Source organism: Notamacropus eugenii, chromosome 4, assembly GCF_028372415.1.
Source record: "Notamacropus eugenii isolate mMacEug1 chromosome 4, mMacEug1.pri_v2, whole genome shotgun sequence".
In the NCBI taxonomy this organism is placed as follows: domain Eukaryota; kingdom Metazoa; phylum Chordata; class Mammalia; order Diprotodontia; family Macropodidae; genus Notamacropus; species Notamacropus eugenii.
Window position 1 is genome coordinate 401107986 of NC_092875.1, and position 18310 is coordinate 401126295.

General features: G+C 38.3%; 1 protein-coding gene across 14 annotated transcripts in view; it reads left to right on the forward strand.

Moving 5' to 3' along the window:
• PDE4D (phosphodiesterase 4D) overlaps positions 1-18310 on the forward strand; it is a 1946032-nt gene that overhangs the window by 328373 nt on the left and 1599349 nt on the right. The window contains exon 1 of one of the 14 annotated variants that reach the window (XM_072599368.1): positions 6219-6712. The exons of the other annotated variants lie outside the window; for them this stretch is intronic. The gene's annotated coding sequence lies outside the window, so the exon portion shown is untranslated. Of the gene's footprint in view, positions 1-6218; positions 6713-18310 lie in introns of those variants that run through there. 14 annotated transcript variants of the gene reach the window in all.

The window sequence follows — 18310 nt, forward strand, 5'->3', positions numbered from 1 at the left end:
TTGGAACTTAAATACAAAGAAAGAAAAAAAAGCATGTCATATGTGTAGCTGAACATCAGAGAGGATTCAAAATATGTAACAATAAATTTTCATTTCAAGAAAGCCTGTATGATAAACAATGCACATTGTGTTGAGGACTGTCCATCTTTGCTTCCTTGTAAGTTTTCTTTTGTTCTCCACTGTGCATTTTTTTACTTTATTCTTTTACCTCCCCACCCCTAGGCTACAATTAAGTTTGGATATGTTTCTCTATAGCTATACATATATTCATACACATACATTAGACATATACTTTCCCAAATTCCACTCCTGATCTTTATTTTTTATGTTTGTGCATATCTCTTATTTCCTATTCCTCCTGCCTCCTCTATTGTACTTCTACCTACTCTCTAGTCCTCTATTACTTGCCTCCTCCCCTCCAAGGATGCCTCCCCTATCTGCCCATTGACATGAATCTAAACACCCTTCTGTAACCCCCTTTTACCTATTCTCTGACTCACTCCTCTAAAGATCCCTTTCTTGTCCTCTCTCTCCTTCCTATACTTCTTCTATTTTATTTCTTCTCAATTTAGAAGACTTTTATACTCTTCAATATATATATGTATATATATACATATATATATACATATATATGTATTGTTCCCTCTTAAACTCATTTCTGATGAAAGTAGGTTACCAGAACTACCAGCCCTCTTTCCCCATCAAATTTCTCTGTAGTGATTCTTCCTTTTGCACCTAATTTATATAAAATAATTACTCTTTTTAGCTGTTCCTAAATGGTTTTACTTTTTAAATTCATATCATACTCAGATTTACCCCAATTTTTCTTATGAGCTACCCAACTATTAGTAAGAATCTTAGATATATGCTTCACATTTTACACACATAAAAAGTAAACAATCTGTCCTTATTGAATACCTTATAATCAGTCTTTGGTATGTACCTTATATTTCTCTTGGCTCTTGTATGTCAAATCTTCTATGAAGTTCAGGCACATTCCTTATCAGCGGAGGTTGCCTCAATTTTCTCGGGCTCAGACACCCAACTCTTCTCACTCTCTGAGGAGTAAAAGTTCCTTTGGTGCAGCCTCTCAAACCAGCTAACCCCAGGACCTGCCCCTTGTTGTTAAAGTGGACCCTACTCTGGAGGTGTTTATTCTTCACGGGGACCAAACCTTGTCCTAGGATTTTTCTTCTGATCTTCTCAAATTGTCCCAGAAAGACCCCTGTTTTCCCCCTTTTCTCATTTATTTTAACTCTCCCCCCCTACTTTGTTCACCCTAAGGTGATATTTTATCTCTTTTGTGGGGGGGGAGTCTTGAGAGCTTGGAATTTCCTGATCTACTCCACCATCTTCCCAGAATCCTCTGAAGGTACATTTTCTCCGCTCTTCCCTTGGCTTTGTTTTGTGGCTCTAACTATGCAACATTCCATTAAAATTTTGTTGTTTCTCTTTTCATTGTTGTGGTCATTGTGAGAAACAGCTAGGTGGTACAGCTGATAGTGGGCTAGACCTGGAGTCAGAAAGCTTTGGTGCATATCTAGTCCCAGATACTAACTAACTTCTGACCCTGGGCAAGCCATTTAACTATTGGCTGCCTCAATTTCGTCATTTGTAAGATGAAGGATAATAATCGTCCCTGATTCCCATGGTTGCTCTGAGGACAAAATGACATAATATTTGTAGACCATTTTGCAAATCTGAAAGTATCATATAAATACTGAATATTATTGTCATTAGTCATCGTGTATGTTGTTTTTCTAGTTCTGTTTATACGTCTCCGCTTTAGTTAATAGTGGCTTTCTACATTTTTCTGAATTCTTCACATTCATCATTTTTTATGAGTGGTAATTTTCCGTGGCCTTCATATATCACAATTTGCTTACCCATTTACTTTGTTACTAAAAAAAAAAAAAAAGACTGCTGTGAGTATTCTGTTATAAATGAGACTTTTTCTTCTTTTGCGTGGGAATTTTTGTTCTCCCTTAACACTTTCTTTGACCTCCTTGGGCTATATGCCTAAACTCTCCTGGTTTAAATAAGCAGTGTTTCAGAGTTTCAGGTTTCCACTTATTTCAGTAGTGCTCCTAAGCCCACTCAGCTTTAAATATAGAAGTGACTGAGGTGATCTGTTCATCTGTAAATAATTTTGAATTAAATTAAATTAAAGTAAACCTTCTGCTCCGAGGGTCAAAGCAATTGTGTCCATTTAAGGAAGATACTCCGCTCTAGAAGGGCAACTTGAGGTGATTAGATTTGAGTCAAAGATCTTCAGAAGGATAATTGGACTAATAAAACCTGGAACAAAATGTCAGATGCAAGTGACATAAGAAGAAATGGATAGTATATATATATTTTATTTTTTTAATTGAGTAGATTTAGTAGATTAGTATTTAGTATTAGATTAGTAGTATTTAGGACTCTTTCCTTATTGATTCAGTGAATCAGTTCCTGGGGCAGAAGCATTAGTGAGAATTAGGAAGCCCAGTTTGGGTACTAACCAATTTTTTGGAGGCAGGGGCAAAAAATTTTGATAATATCCTGTATTTGTCATATTTTTATTGTAATTATTTTATAAACTGACCATTTAGCAAATATATACTACACACCGATGATGTGCCATTCATGGGACATACAAATAAGAAAAATGAAACCATTCTTGCTTTCAAAAATGGTCTAACAGGGATATATTGAAATGAGAGACAGCTTGAGTAGCATACAGGTGATAGACCTAGAAGTTAGAAAGACCCTTTGTTACATTAACTGTTGAACTATAGGCAAATTACTTACCTCCTAAAGGCCCTAGGCGGTTCTCTAGGACCTTAAGACTGGTTAGTTATGTTTGTCAGTGAAAGGAATCTCCACAGCGGGAGCTCCTAACACTGATGAAATCACAGCCCTGACGCAAAGTGGTTATGGTAACATATAGGAGAGGAATCAAAAGTGGCCAATGACTTGTGACACTGAGGTCAGAAAGTGATTGCATTCCTAACTGAGAACTAGTAAAAAAAAAGAAAGCCCCTGATGGGCTTTGCTGTATCAGCCAGCTTGGCTTAGCCAGGTGTGAAAAATAGGCAAGTCTAGCTAGGAGCACAGGTTTAGGACAAAGGAGCAAATTAATTCTCCAAGAAATAATCTTAAACAAAGAGTTTGGGGACAAGGGCCTAGGAGGGGCCCTTTGGCCAGCACCCAAGGGGAATGAGTTTTTCAGTGAAAGACTAAACTGGCCAAGAGATCTAGCCTATAATACACTTTTTGTCACCAGTTGGAACAAGAAGTGGGGTGAGACAAAGAACAACTTTGAATGTGGTCAAGGCATTCAGACTTAAAGTGTGAGGGAGGCAAAGCTTAAGTAGGGAATATTTGTTTCTTGTTGGAAGCTTTTTGGTTTTTTTGGAAGGAGAGGGAGGACATCATAGACTTGCTCAAGCCTTGGCCAGTGAGGTGAGGATGAGATGACCCATGATGACCACTGCTGAAGGCTGTGTTTGGGCCTATACATGGTAAAGGCCAGAAAATCACAGTTCTGTTCCTGTGGTGTCAGATTCAAATAGGAATGTATCTCTATTGACTTGACCATGGCAACGTTTGCTCTGAAAGACTAAACTGGCCAAAAGATTTAGCCTATAAAATCTACCTCTAAGGGCCAGTTGGAACCAGAAATTGACATTGTTTTTGTTCTACTGTATTTTTATTCATTTTGTTAAATGTTTCCCAATTAGGTTCCACTTTAGTTCAGTCTTGCTTAGACGTTTTACTGACTGCTTTGGGCCTCCAGAAGCCACATCTGACATTTCTGTTTTAGGTTATCAAGGGTAATTGGGAAGCCACGTCCATGGCCCTGGAACTAGAATTTAGGTAATATCAAAGTCATGACTGAGAAGGAAAATTTAAGTCAAGGGAATTTAGGACAATGGCAAATATGCAGCAGGGAGAAAACCGGGAGTTATCTGCACAGGCACTTGAAAATTGTGTACTTAACCTTTCGTCCATATCTTTCTGTTCTTTTGTATTGCTTCATGGTAATAGTGAGGTGGCACAGCAGAGAGTCAGGTCTGGAGTCAGAAGGACTCATCTTCCTCAGTTCAAATCCAGCCTCAGACACTTAATAATTGTGTAACCCTGGGCAAGTCACTTAACACTGTTTGCCTTCATTTCCTCATCTGTAAAATGAGCTGGAGAAGAAAACGGCAAATCACTCCAATATCTCTGCCAAGAAAATATCAAATGGGGTCAAGGAGAGATGGACATGACTGAAAACAGCTCAGCAGCAATGATATCCCCCACTCTACTCCCCTTATATGCTTAGGATTTTGGGGTACTATCAGGGACTGATAGAGAGAAGGGATGGGATAACCGCAGGTTTGGTTCAAAATCAATGAGATTTGGAAGGCATGCTCTCCAAGGGCTACTTTGTTTTTTCCTAAGCAAAATGTCTACCAGTGGGGAGATAGGAGTACATGGTAGTCAATGATTAGACTCACCCTGGATTACAGAAAGATATGATAAATCTGTAGCTAACAAGTCAATAGAATAATTATCATTTGGAAGGCTATGTGGCATAGTGGATAGAGAGCTGACTTCCAGATCAGGAACATTGGGTTCCAATCCCCTTGAATACATGCTGGCTGTATGACCCTGGACAAGTTGCTTAAGCTCTCAGTGCTCTAGAGCAGGGTTGTCAAACTCACATAGAAATCAGCTCCCTTGCATATTGTCTTGGTTGTTGTTCAATCATTTCAGACTCTTCATAACCCCATTTAGGGTTCTCTTGGCAAAGATACTGGAGGGATTTGCCATTTCCTTCTCCAGTGTGTTCCCATTTTACAGAAGGGGTTACGTGACTTGACCAGAGTCTCACAGCTAGTAAATGTCAGAAGCTGCGTTTGAACACAGATCTTCCTGACTCCAGGCCTGCATACTGACTTAGAAAATCGTAAATTCACATTATCTATATTGTAATGTATTTTTTATCTATTTTGTTAAACATCTCCCAGTTACATTTGAATCTGGTGGGAAGCACTGGGAGTTATGTGGGCTTACAGTAGTCAACTTGACATCTCTGTTCTGGGCAATCCTATAAGACTATACAGTAGAAACTTAATTTACAAATTTAATTCATTCAGAGAGTCTGCTTGTCATGAGATTTGTTCATATTGCAAAGTAAATTTTCCCATAGGAAATAATGTAAAGTAAGATGATCGGTACCACATCCCCCAAAATATTCATAAAAAATAATTATTTATAATTTTAAGTAAGTTTTTTCCCCAATGTGCCTGGAATACAATGGCAATGATTGGTACACTATATAAACCAAAAACTAAGTAAAATAACCTGCACTTTACCTTTCAGAAGAGTTGTGATTGGTGTGAGGGAGGCAAGACAGAGAAGGAGAAGGTTATTTCTTGGAAGGACAATCTCCTTCTCTGAGAAATGGGGAATTCAACAACTGGAGTATTCTCTCTTATGCCACATTCATTAAAATTAAAACTCACGCTACTGCCTTCACTTAGTTTTCGTTTTTTAGAATCACTTTCATGTTTTGACTCACTGATTTTTTTTTCTTTACATTCGCTTCTAACTAGGAATCTAAAGACACTTGCTTTTGACCTTTTAAAAATTAATTTATTTGTTTTCAGTTTTCAACAAACACTTCCATAAGTTTTAAATTTTCTCCCCCTCCTTCCCCAGATAGCATGCATATATGGCCCTAGTTGAATGTCATCCCTTCATGAGTCATTCAAGTTCAAACATGTTCATACTCCAAATTTTGGTTCCTCTTGCAAGACAAATTTTGTGAAAATTTTTTCCTCGTTCAGTGAAACATATGTAAACTAGGTTACTTGTAAACCATATACTGTGGAAGTTGCCTCTCTATATTAGTAGTGGGAGTTATATTATTGAGGGCTTCGTATATCAATGAAACAACAGCTCTAGACCCTCTCCCTCTCCAAAAAATATGTGTATATTTAAATACTATGAAATGTCTATGTAAAGAAATTTCTTCTGGTTATTAATATTTAAGTTTGTACATGATGTATATATTTTACTATACACACTTTGTATATAATACATATATATCCATATATGTGTATATATATGTGTGTGTGTATACATATATATATATATATATATATATATATACATATATACTCACACATGGTATTTATACACACACATATAATGGCTTGCAAATAATGTCTTTGGTTCTGTATTAAAGTGCCTGGTCCCTAAAATACTACAAAAAAAAAACTTGCAAATCCTGTTTTCCATTTGAAGAGCTTGATTGTAACCAGGTTAATCATACATATAAATCTCGATTATATGAGGACAGGGAGTTACTTCAAGGAGGTGCTCAGACGAAAGCCGGAGTCTAGAGGCTTGTTCCAGAGGTCAAACCTGAGACAGACGTTCAGTGAGAGAGGCCTGCTTAACATCAAGAATAACAGAAAGGAGCTTTTACTCTAAAAAGAGAAGTTTTCACTTCAAGGAGGAAGTAAGGTTACCAAAATAAAAACTAAAAAAAGGGCCAGAACATCTGTAAGATGTAACTGACTTCCGTGGCATAATACCAGCGTGTCTTTTTAAATACTGATCAGTTGGCAACCTTGGAAGAAAACTTCAGATTCTTCAAGAAAGAAGTGAGCAGCTGCTCATCCATCCAGGGGGATTCTTGAATTGGTGGCATACAAAACAAAACAAAACCAAAAAAGTGAGTAGACAGAGTATAGTAGAGTATAAATGGACTCTGCCTTTTAAGAAATCAGTTATGAATGCATTATAGGAGAGTAAGTTGGTCAAAGGTCATTTGTCTTGCGTCAATTTAGAAAAGATAGTACCCTGCTTGTCTTAGACTTTCTCTTTTCCTTTCTTTATGTTTTACTGTTGTTTAATACAATTGTGGTTTAAAAAGGGAAATAAATTAGTTTACTAGGTAAACTTCTATAAACTAGGTTTGTGATATCATTATTGTGGGCACTATCTCCACTGGTACAGGTCACATTCACTTTACAACTTCTTATCCTGTGAGATTCACTTCCACCTCTTTCTAAAAACTGCTCATGCAAGCCTTCCTCTGGATCTTCAAATACGTTGCATTCAGGTAGATCGTCTTTTCACATTCTCTTGATCACAGTAAGTGAACTGCCCATCTATTTTTTTGTTTTTTTTGGGCAGGGCACAAATGTTTTTGGCGATATTTTTCCTGTCTTCTCTTGCCTGTAATTAACATTTGTCTTTCTTTTACATAGAGAATATTGGTGTGATATTTCCCCAGGTCTTCCTAACAGACAGTCTTAAAGTCCATGCCTTTACTTATATCCTATATCCTTGGCAGATAGCAGTCTGCTGGACTTGGAAAGGATCTGTATGAAAAGCCCTTGTAGATTAGTGAACCATAGAGTTCCACAGAGCTGAAGGGTCGCTTAAAGCTCATCTAGTTCATCTCCTTCCTTTGGAAGATGAGGAAATTAAGTCTGAGAGACTGTGCCATAGATTCCCTGAAGCCACAGAATTCTTTATCACTCCTGCTGGTCCCAGGTCTCATGACTTCCTTCCAGGCAGGTATTTATTGTATCCCCCTTATCCACCTTTCAGCCCTACTAGCCCTTATCAGAGAGAGATATTACTTTGGTCTCCCTAGATGCTAATTGTCTTGGAGATGTTGCAGGAGGAATTCTTGGTCTACTTATGTTCACCTTTGAAACAGAATTAAAAAGCCTCTTTATGTCCAAAATACTAGATGAGTTCTGGAAAATATAATGTCCAGGATGACATGCTTTGCTCCTGAGAAAGAAAAGGGCACTTCTATTATTCTAGAACAAGTCATTTAATTAATTATTCCTTTAATTGCTTGCATTTATATTTGACAACTTCTATTTGCTTCTAGCATATATATTTTTTAAACCTGGGAGACTTTTCTTAAAGGAACAGATCTCCCCCTACCTTTTCCCTTTTCATTCCTTTTCCCTTCCTTCCCATTCCTTTTCCCTTCCTTCCCATTTCCCTTTCCTCCTCTTTCAAAATACAAGTTAGCCATAACAGAACAGGTCAAAATAAAAGTTAAGCACAGATTCCATTGCAAAAATGCAGATGATGCTCTTTCCCAAAGAATCTGGTTCTCTGTTCTGTTGTACAGATGTGCCCCCCTCATCCCATAAATTTTGCTTCTGCTGTTTTCTTTACCTCTTTTATCCTTAGCTCTCCTCTCTGCTCATCCAAATCATGTGCTACTTTCAAAGTCCAGCTCAAGTGCTGACCATTCTATGAAGCACTCCCTGGCTACCCCAGCCCTCATTGATCGCCTTTTCCTTGGAACATCTACAGCCTTTATTGTCTGTATTACTTACTTTGGTACTTGATCACGGCAGGGTCGTAATCTGTTGTCTATTTCAAGAGTATGTCTCTGTCTCTGCATCGAAATCGTAAAGTTTTCAAGTGTATGAGCTTTGCCTTTAACCGCTTCTGCACAGCATATAGCATCCATCAGTGCCAGACACAGTTCAGTGGTTCTGGGATTTCAGCCAGCCAGGTACTCCCTCCATTGGACACAGCTAATCCCTGCATGCCTTCTTTTTTTTGATTCTTGCTCGTGTTCTTCCATATGTCTTCCACAGTGACACAGGCAAAATTCTGGAGGCCTTCTCTTGGGTCAGAGGTTCTTAATCTGGAGTCCATGGACAGATTTCAGGTGGTATATGAACTTGGATGAGGAAAAAAAATATTTTCCCCCATATAACTGGTTTCCTTTGTAATCCAATATATAACAGTGACTACCCTGGTCCTCATTGCCTAAAGGCTAGGTGTGTTACATTTCACACCATTCCAGGACTCTCTGTGATCTGTGGTTTGGGGATACCTAGTCTCTGCCATTGGCTCAGACTTCCCCTAGTTGTATTCTTTCAATTTTAAGGGTCCCTTCATCCTACTTCCATTTAACTATTTAACAATCACAATAGTTTTCACAAAGCAATATTTACTATTTACTCCACAGATATAACCAGAACAAACATACAGAATTTCCTCGCGCTCCCTGCAACGACTAAAACACCATCATTTCCCCTTACACTATGTTGGTTTCTGGGAAGGAGACAGGGATTAGGTCTCAGAGTGACTTGGTTCCTACATATCATGGTCTCACATCCAAAACCTTCCTGGGCTCTTGTCCCACTACCTTGGCTTCTCAGAGTCTTCCCTCTGACCTTGAATCCTGCCTTCACCTTCAACAAAGCTTAAAATCCTGGGTTCAATGCTTCCACCACTCCTTCCTAGAAAAGGAAAGGATAAACTAAATAGACCAAAATCCTAAACCCTATTTTTGGGTCCAAAGAGCCTGAAAAGGGGTGGAGGAGGTAGTCTTCCCATTCAGATCAATGCATGGAGCCTGAGTTTCAGGAGGGTAAGACCTTCACCCTCTGGATGCCACTGGCAAGAGAATAAGACTATCCCCAGCTGGCAGTTTTAAAGACGCAATATTTTCCAACTGTAGCTACCCAGCCTGTGGGAAGAGACTGTGTCCACCCAGAGGGGAAGGAAACCAACACGAGATATCTTCTCTCAGAGGCAAGTTTCTTCTATTTCTGTCATGAGTCATTCCATTTTATATGACTTGGGCATGTACAGCAAAGACCTGTTATAAATGTATTTGATTTTATGCATTTAAAAATGTTAACTTGAGGAGTGCTTCGATTTCGTCAGACTTCCAAAGGGGACTGACTCACAAAGAGTTTAGCAATTTTTGATTCACTTGCGTCATGACCAGTTCACCTCCTTTACTGATTGTTCAGTCACGTAATGTGTATCTAACTCTTTGTGACCCTATTTGGGGTTTTCTTGGCAAAGATACTGGAGTGGCTTGTTATTTCCTTCTTCAGCTCATTTTACAGACAAGGAACTCAGGCAAATGGGATTAAGTGACTTACCCAGGGTCACACAGCTAGTGTCTAAGGGTCAATTTGAACTCAGGAAGATAAATCTTTCTGACTCCAGGCTCAGTGCTCTATCCACAATACCACCTAGCTGTCCCTTGCTGATTATCCCTTTCCTGAATGACATTGCTTTTGCTATGTCAGAGGCAGCTAGGAGGTATAACTGAGTCAGTGCTAGATGTGACATTAGGAAGACCCAAGTTCAAATCCCACCTCAGATACTTGCCAGCCTGGTCTTTTCCTTCTGTTCAGTTCTGACTGCTCACTGTACATTTGCTTATTTTAGTCTACTCTATGGCACAATTCTATAATTCTTTGGTTTTCCTAATAGTGTATTCACATGAGACTCCTACCTTTTAAAATCTGTCCTTATTCCTCATTCATGGGTTCTTTTTTCAACAGTCACTTAGAGGCAGCATGTTTCAATGGAATGGAGTGGATTAGGAGTCTGAGGAGATGAATTCAAATTCTGTCACTGACACCACCTATGTGATTTTTACAAACTGTTTAACTTTGGCCTCAGATTCTGAACTGTAAAGGAATGTGAGATAGATAACCTCAAATGTTCTTTGGGGCTCTAAGTTTATTGATCTTATAATGTTTAGAAGTAGATGCTTTCCAAGGTTCTGTCTTTGGACCTCACCACCATGACCATGCTTGAACTGTCTTCTCCCTCTACCTCTGATACTCTCTTCTCCCATTGGTGAGTGCCTTCTAGAACCTCCATTTTAGACCAGTCATCTTTAATTCTCTGGACCTCATCACCAAGCCCCACTATGTACAGCTTCTTCTCTGCCCCAACTTTCAGCTTCCTTCTCCCATTAGAATGTGAGCTATTTGAGGATAGGAAATATTAAGCTCTGAGTAGAGTGCTGGGCCTGGAGTTAGGAAAACTCCTCTTCCTGAGTTCAAACCCAGCCTCGGACACTTACTAGCTGTGTGACCCTGGGCAAGTCACTTAACCCTGCTTACCTCAATTTCCTCATCTGTAAAATAAGCTGGAGAAAGAAATGAGAAACCCCTCCATACCTCTGCTACACAAACTCCAATTGATGTCACAAAGGGTCAGACATGACTGAAAAATGGCTGAACTCAAGAATGAAATCAACTGAAGAAGCTGAACATAAAGAACAGGTAATATATGCTTGTTGACTTGGCCCTTTAATTTCTACATTCTTTTTCCTGGTGATGTCATCCATTGTTGTGGATTTCATTGATTTTTATTCAAATGAATCATGAATATATATATTATACAGCACTACACACATGCATAACTACACCTATTTATGTGTGTAGATGTATTTGCAAATAGGAGTGCATGTGTATCTATCCCTGATCACTTTAGTCCTTTAACTCTTATTGTCTCCTAATCAATTCAACCAGGAGGTCCTGAAGGCATCTCAGACTTACCCTATCTGAAACCTGACTTGTCTTTCAATCCACTAAAATCATGAGGGCTTCCCTTCTGTTTATGATGTTGCAGTTCTCTCACTAAGGGAGGTAGAACTTGAGTTATTTCTGACTTCCGCTTCTGTTGTCCTCAACCTTTCCACATTTATTTACTCTACAATTCCTCTTTAGCAATGTAGTTCTTTTCTCTATACTTTCCATTTCCACTACTTTTTACTGTTGTTATTCAGTTGTTTTTGTCATGTGGATTCTTTGTGACCCCATTTGAGGTTTTCTTGGCAAAGATACAAAAGTGATTGACCATTTCCTTCTCCAACTCATTTTACAGAGGAGAAAAATGAGGCAAATAGGGTTAAGTGACTTGCCCACAGTTACCCAACAAGTAAGTGTCTGAAGCTGGATTTAAACTTAGTTCTTCCTGACTCCAGGCAGGGCTCTCTATCCACTGTTCCACCTAGCTGCCCTAGCCAAAGGGAGCCACCTTCTAATATAATAACGCCTGAACAGTCTTTAGGATTAAGACTTCAGATTAAGTAAACTGAATCAATTCCATACTATTTCAATCTTGAAATCCTGAAAATCTAACTTATTTTAAAAGAAGTCTCCAGATAGAATCTATGTAAGCCTTCCCCCCTTTCTCTAAACAGGGAGGTAAATTGTAGTTATTTCTTACTGGGTTTGTCAGACACTTTGAGGCATGGAAAACTCTTATTCTCCTTGGGTGTTGAGTCCTTAGGATAATTGTTTAATTTCTCTCTATGCTTCTTCTTGGCAGTTAGACAAAATCCTATGGGTTATGTTAAATATAAATACAACCAATTAATTTAGTACATTTTACCCCCTTTTTCTTTGAAGTGGAAATACCCCCAAGAGATCTACCAAGAAAACTGCAGATCTGAGAGATTCAGGTTGACTATAAACCACATCTACTTATTGAGATACAGTTTTTATTTGTTCTGGTTAATCCCCAAGTCCCCCTATCATTTATTTCAGGGAACTCTTCTTATTGTGATAGAATATGTCACGAAGAGGCAAAGAATGCCCTTTTTACCACTGACTCCTAGAAATCCCAGTTTAAGAAGCTCAGCGCTTAGATAATCTCAGACAAATTGCCTTGTTCCATGGGCAGTCACAAGCCTGTGACTGAACTGCACGTCAGTGAAAGTGACTGCTTTGCCTCTTGATGTTGACATGTTGCTCTTAATAGAAAAAAGAAAAGATGATTAGATAGAGACTCAATATGATACACAAATACACAAGCAATTTCTGAGGGATGGGAGTAGGAAGATTACTGATTAACTATTTAGATGTACCAGTGCGTTTTCAAAACAATTAGTCACTTAATTATGTTTCCAGATATAGTTACTGTGCTGTAGTTACAGTTTATTTAAATGTATTCTCCGTGCATAGTTCTCAGTTGTGCTTTTCTCAAAATTTCAATGGCAGACAGTTCCATTCATTTAAAATTTCTTTAACCTGTTTCATAACCTCCATTGGAACAAGTAATCCGTCATGAAAGGGAAGGTCTTTTCCCCAGTCTTTTAGGCAAATAGGTGTTGCACACTTGTTTGGGCTGGCTGAACCTGCTACTACCTGTCCTCTAAGTAGAATGTTATTGTTGTTCTGTCATATTTTAGTTGTATCTGGCTCTTTGTGACCCCATTTGGGGTTTTCTTAGCAAATATGTTGGAATGGTTTACCATTTTCTTCTGCAGCTCATTTTATAGATAAGGAAACTGAAGCAAATATGTATTAAAGTGACTTGCCCAGAGTCACACAGCTAGTAAGTATCAGAAGCTGGATTCGAACTCAGGTCTTCCTGTTTCCAGGCCTGGTACTTTATCTACTGTGCTGCCTACCTGCTCCCTATGCAGAACAAGGGGAAGATTCACATATACACACATACACACACACGCACACATGCACACACAGAAGAATATATATATTTATTATATCCTGGAATCTCAACCTAAATTGAGTTTTCAGCCTATCAAATGTTTTCCTTGTAATGGTTGGTGTCTTGATTCTTTCAAGGGACATAGACTAAAGGAGCTATCAAAATGCATATAGAAAGTGTCACTGGAAAAAATTATAGTTATCAGTGAAGTAGTGGACAGTAGCGGGGAATCAGGTTCATGAAAGAGGGAACTCACCTATGATCACAGACCCAGAGATGAAAGGGATCTTGGAGGTCTTTAAGTCCAGTCCCTCATTTTACTGATGAAGAGCTGAGTCCCTTACTATAAATGGAGAATTGAGAAAACTAAAAATCCAGTTGAGTGTTGAAGTCACTGGCAGATGTGGCATCACATCTGTAAGCAGGGCATTGCCATATGCAATGAGTTCTCTTTTTTCAATAATTAATTTATTTCTGGTTTTTAACATTCACTTCCCTAGGCTTTTGAGTTTTGAATTTTCTCCTCTACCCTCTCCAAGATGGTGTGCGATCTGATACGGGCTTACTTATACATTCATATTAAACATATTTTCACTTTAGTCATAATGTTGCAATGAGTTCTTAAAGAGGGTTGGGGTACACACTTTGAAGTGTTCAATGTTGTTATGTGTTTCTTTTTTAATTGACCTGCGCAAAACTCCTATCCTTGTCAAAATTCAGGAATATAGGATGCAGAAGTAGAAAGAACCTTTGAGGTCTTCTCATTCAACCTTCTCAGATGAGGAAACTAAATGAGACCTTGAGAGACAGTGACCATATAAGCAGGCAGGGCTAAGAATCAAACTCATTCCTCTGACTCCACGACTAGGCTCAGTTCCCAATCCATGGCTCTCTTTTCTGTACCATGCTACCTAATCAAGGTATTCCAGTTTAGCCTTTGAAAAACCAAGAAGCCTCTGCTCAGTGATTAGGAATTTACCACTTGTGTGACCTTGGACAAATCACTTTGCATTCCTGAGACTTATTTTCCTGGGTTTTCTTTAATGTGCAAAATGAGGCATTTGAATTCAGTAGCCTTCTGAGAGCACTTTCAGATACAGCTCTATGATCTTAGGTTTTGAATTTGTGTTAAATAAGAACAAAGTTATCATTTGTGCAGTCCTTTAAGGTTTAAGGAAATGCTTTACGCACATTATCCCACTACAATGTTACTAAGAAATTACATTGATGAAGATAGTTTCATGTATAGCATTCCTGCACAAATAAGGAAAGCTGGTGGATTTCCTTGAATTTGTAAATGAGCCACTTTTAAACCATTTAAAGGAAATCTTATGGTTAACTTGCTTTTCCTTTCCTTGTTTGCCTCTGAGTATGATTGATTAGTGGAGGTAGGTGATGTTGCAATGTCGTTACCATGTCAAGATGTTGAGCCTGAGCTTAGGTTATTGCTGCTTTCAAGAATCTGTCTTTTGTGACTTGAGGAAGACCCAGAGACACAGTCACAACAGCTTTAGAGGCTACCTCGCATCCTTTTACCTTCAAGAAAAGGCAGAACATTTTGTTCTCTGGAAAAACATTCAGACTTTTTTTTTTCCAGCTTCAGAATACTCTTAAAGAATACCCAGGCATTCTGGCATAAGGAAGAGAATCTATACCCTGAAGTGAAGTCGATCTGAGTTCTCATGCTATCTCTGATACGTACTAGTTCTGTGGCCATGAGCAAATCCCTTAAGCTTTCTCGGCCTCGGTTTCTTTATCTGTAAAATGGGGATACTAGTAACTCTATATGCTGCTGTTGTGAGGCTCAGATGAGAGAGTGTACATCAAGTCCTTGTCTATATCAACGTGAGCCATTTTTATTCCCCTTTATCAACTAGGAATTCATCTAGGTGACTATGAATTTTTTTTCATTTTCATAAGAACTTAGATTTCCATAATCCGCAGTTTATCAGGGATTCTTCTCTCAGCAATCCTATGAGACAAAGTAGTGCAGTTTAATGCTCTGCCCATTACCTGTGAAGACACTAAAGAGGGAAGAGAAGCTGTTCTCTGCCCAGTCATCATGGCAAAGAAGGATTGGAGTTGACCTTGGCCTTAAGTCTGCTGACTCCAGTGATAGTGTTCTCAACCTATGCCATAATGGCTTTGTTGTGTACGAGATGTGTTTTCTCCTTATCCATGTATTTTATTGGAAGAATTTTCACTTAGAAAAGGTGTTTTTCCCCTCTAACTTTACTTCATTCATATTTTCATTTTAGGTATATATTTCTTCTCTTTCTCCCAATAATAATGAGAGAGAGCATATAGTGTTTTCAGTTTGGCATAGCCTTTTAGTTCCATGGACCATGTCATGTGATGCTCATAATATCTTCGTGAGAGTTCTTATTATTCAGACTTTATAGATGAAGAAACTGAGACTGAGCTGGATCTTCTAAAATATGCCCACTAACTGTGGGAACACTTCAAGTCTCTTTCTGGACCCCCCTTCTCTTCTCCCTTTATACTAGGGCTTCTTAAACTCTTTCCACTCACAACCCCTTTTCACCTGAGAAATTTTTACGCGAACCTGGGTATATAGATATATAAAAAGATATATACAAATCGAACATTTACTGATACTAAATCATAAGGAAATTTATTTTAAAATGATTCTTTAGTATGTATATAATTTTACCATTTATTTAAGATGACAGCAAATTTTCATGATAATGAGAGGGATGTGCTTATTTTTACATGGAAGAATTAAATATTGGTGGAATATTTGATACTGTAGGATGTAGAGCAGGCTGCACAGCCTGCATAAGCATCTGCGGGAATGACAAAGGATTTTGGGTGATCCACAAAAAATGTTGAGGATGTCGTGCACACATGATGTAGAGCATCTTCAAAAAATGTAGAGGATGTAGTATACATGTGATGTAGAGCATCTTCAACGTTTTTCAGAGTTGATCAATATTTTGATTTTAAAGTCATCAGTGCTGAGAATGCTGCTTTGCATCAATACGTAGTATGAAATAGCAATGTAGGTTTAGAGACATTTCAGAAATTGTGGGAAATTCTGTTCTAATCCCAAGCTAAAATTCATTTAATGACTTTATGTGTACAGTAAAAACGCAGCAATTCATAACATATGATAGTTTTGAATCTAAGCCAAAGTGTTTCTGGCAGTGTTTATTGGCGTTTTGTGGCGTGATGGTGTGTGCATTGCAAAATGCACATGTATGTTCAGAACCAAGGCTGCAGTGAAGTTGTGCGATGCAACACAGGCAAATGCTGCCAGAAAGACCTTGGATTTATTACTCTTTTGATTTTGAATTTTTTTTTTTTGTCATTGAGCATTCAGAAACCTGTTACTGTTGCCAAATTTTTATGACATTCAGTTATGCAAGCCCATGTATATGGGGTCATGACCCAGAGTTTAAGAAGTGCCTCCATGCTTTCAATAATCATCCCTGTGCTGATGATTCTTAAATCTACTTATGTAGTTCTAGCCTCTCCCCGATGTCCAGTTTTACATCTCCAAATGCCTATTGGACAACTCAAACTGGATGTCCCACAGATGTCTTAAAACCATTATGTCCAAAACCAAGCCTATTCTATTCCTGGAATTCTCTGACTCTTTATTTCAGATTCCTGTTTCCCTGGATTCCTGAAAGTAGCAAATGAAGTTCCTTCTGTAAAAGAAGGCTTTTCCAATATTATATTTCTTGCCTTCTCAGTGAATGGGAAGATAGAGGGAGGGAGAGAATTTGGAAGTGAGAATGAAAAAATTTTTTAAAAAATACACCAAAATAAACATTTCCACATACAATGAATAACCAAAAAAGATTGTGTATGAAACTGTGAACTTCCATTATGTAAAATTTATTAAGTATATATTAAATTTAGCACCCTAGAAAAAAGTGCAAATTTTGCAGGGTGGGGGGAAGCTTTTTTCCCATCCTCTTTAATCTTAATATCTTCCCTCTGTTCATTATCTCCAGTTCATCCTTCCCAAATCTTGTTTGTGCATAATATTTTTCTTGTCTCCTCCACTAGACAGTGAACTCCTTGAGAGTTGTGTCTGGTACATGATTATATGACTTACAGGCTTTAGTTCATGGACTGACACATAAAGTGTCTGATGCATGAATTATAATTCTGATAGATAGATAGATAGATAGATAGATAGATAGATAGATAGATATATTCTAACCACTCTTACACAAGATAACACTTCAAATACTTGAAAATAGCTGGCATATTCTCCAAGTCATCTCTTTTAAGTCCAAATATCAGCTAAGATTTAGAGTTGGAAGGCACCTCAGAGATTATTTAGTCCAGAGATTCTTAACATTTTTTGGGTCATGGACCACTTTAGCAGTCTGAGGAAGCCAGTGGACATCTCAGAATACTTCTGAAAAATCATATGTAGGATTACAAAGAAAGCCAATTACAATGAAAATAAAGATGTAATTTTTTTCCATCCAAATTCAGTGACTCTGAAACCATAGGTTAAGAACTACTGATCTAGTCCAACACTTCATTTTACAGATAAGGAAACTTGACGCCTAAAGACCTGCTGTAACTTGACTCAGTTCACATGGGTTGTGAATAATGTCGCTGGTTTCTGAATCTAAATGCTTTACTCCAAGTGGAATGTTCTTTCCAGTATTTTAAAAATTGAACCTGGTATAGCAGGGTCTTCAATTTCTCACCATCTAGCTATCCCCTTCCCTGCTTCACCAGCCCCTTCCTTACCATTCCAGAAATGCTTTAACTGGGCAGGGTCATCTGTAAAATGTGGTGTCTGGAACAATATGAGTCTTCCAAAGAAGTCTGACTACAGTGAGGCTAACATGTCTTACAACCCAGACATCATGCTCAGTGCTGGGCTGAAGGAATTCTTTAAAACTTGGGCAAAGGTTTTCTCTGAAAGAGCTTTGAATGTGCTCAAGCATTTTGACAAATACTCAGTGGAGACCTCAGAGCTCACTGCACCATAAAACACAGAAATTATGATTCGTGCCTAAAACATTAAGTACAGGTGTTACCCATTGATTGCCTGGACCAGAAGTAACAATTCTCAAGTAGCCCT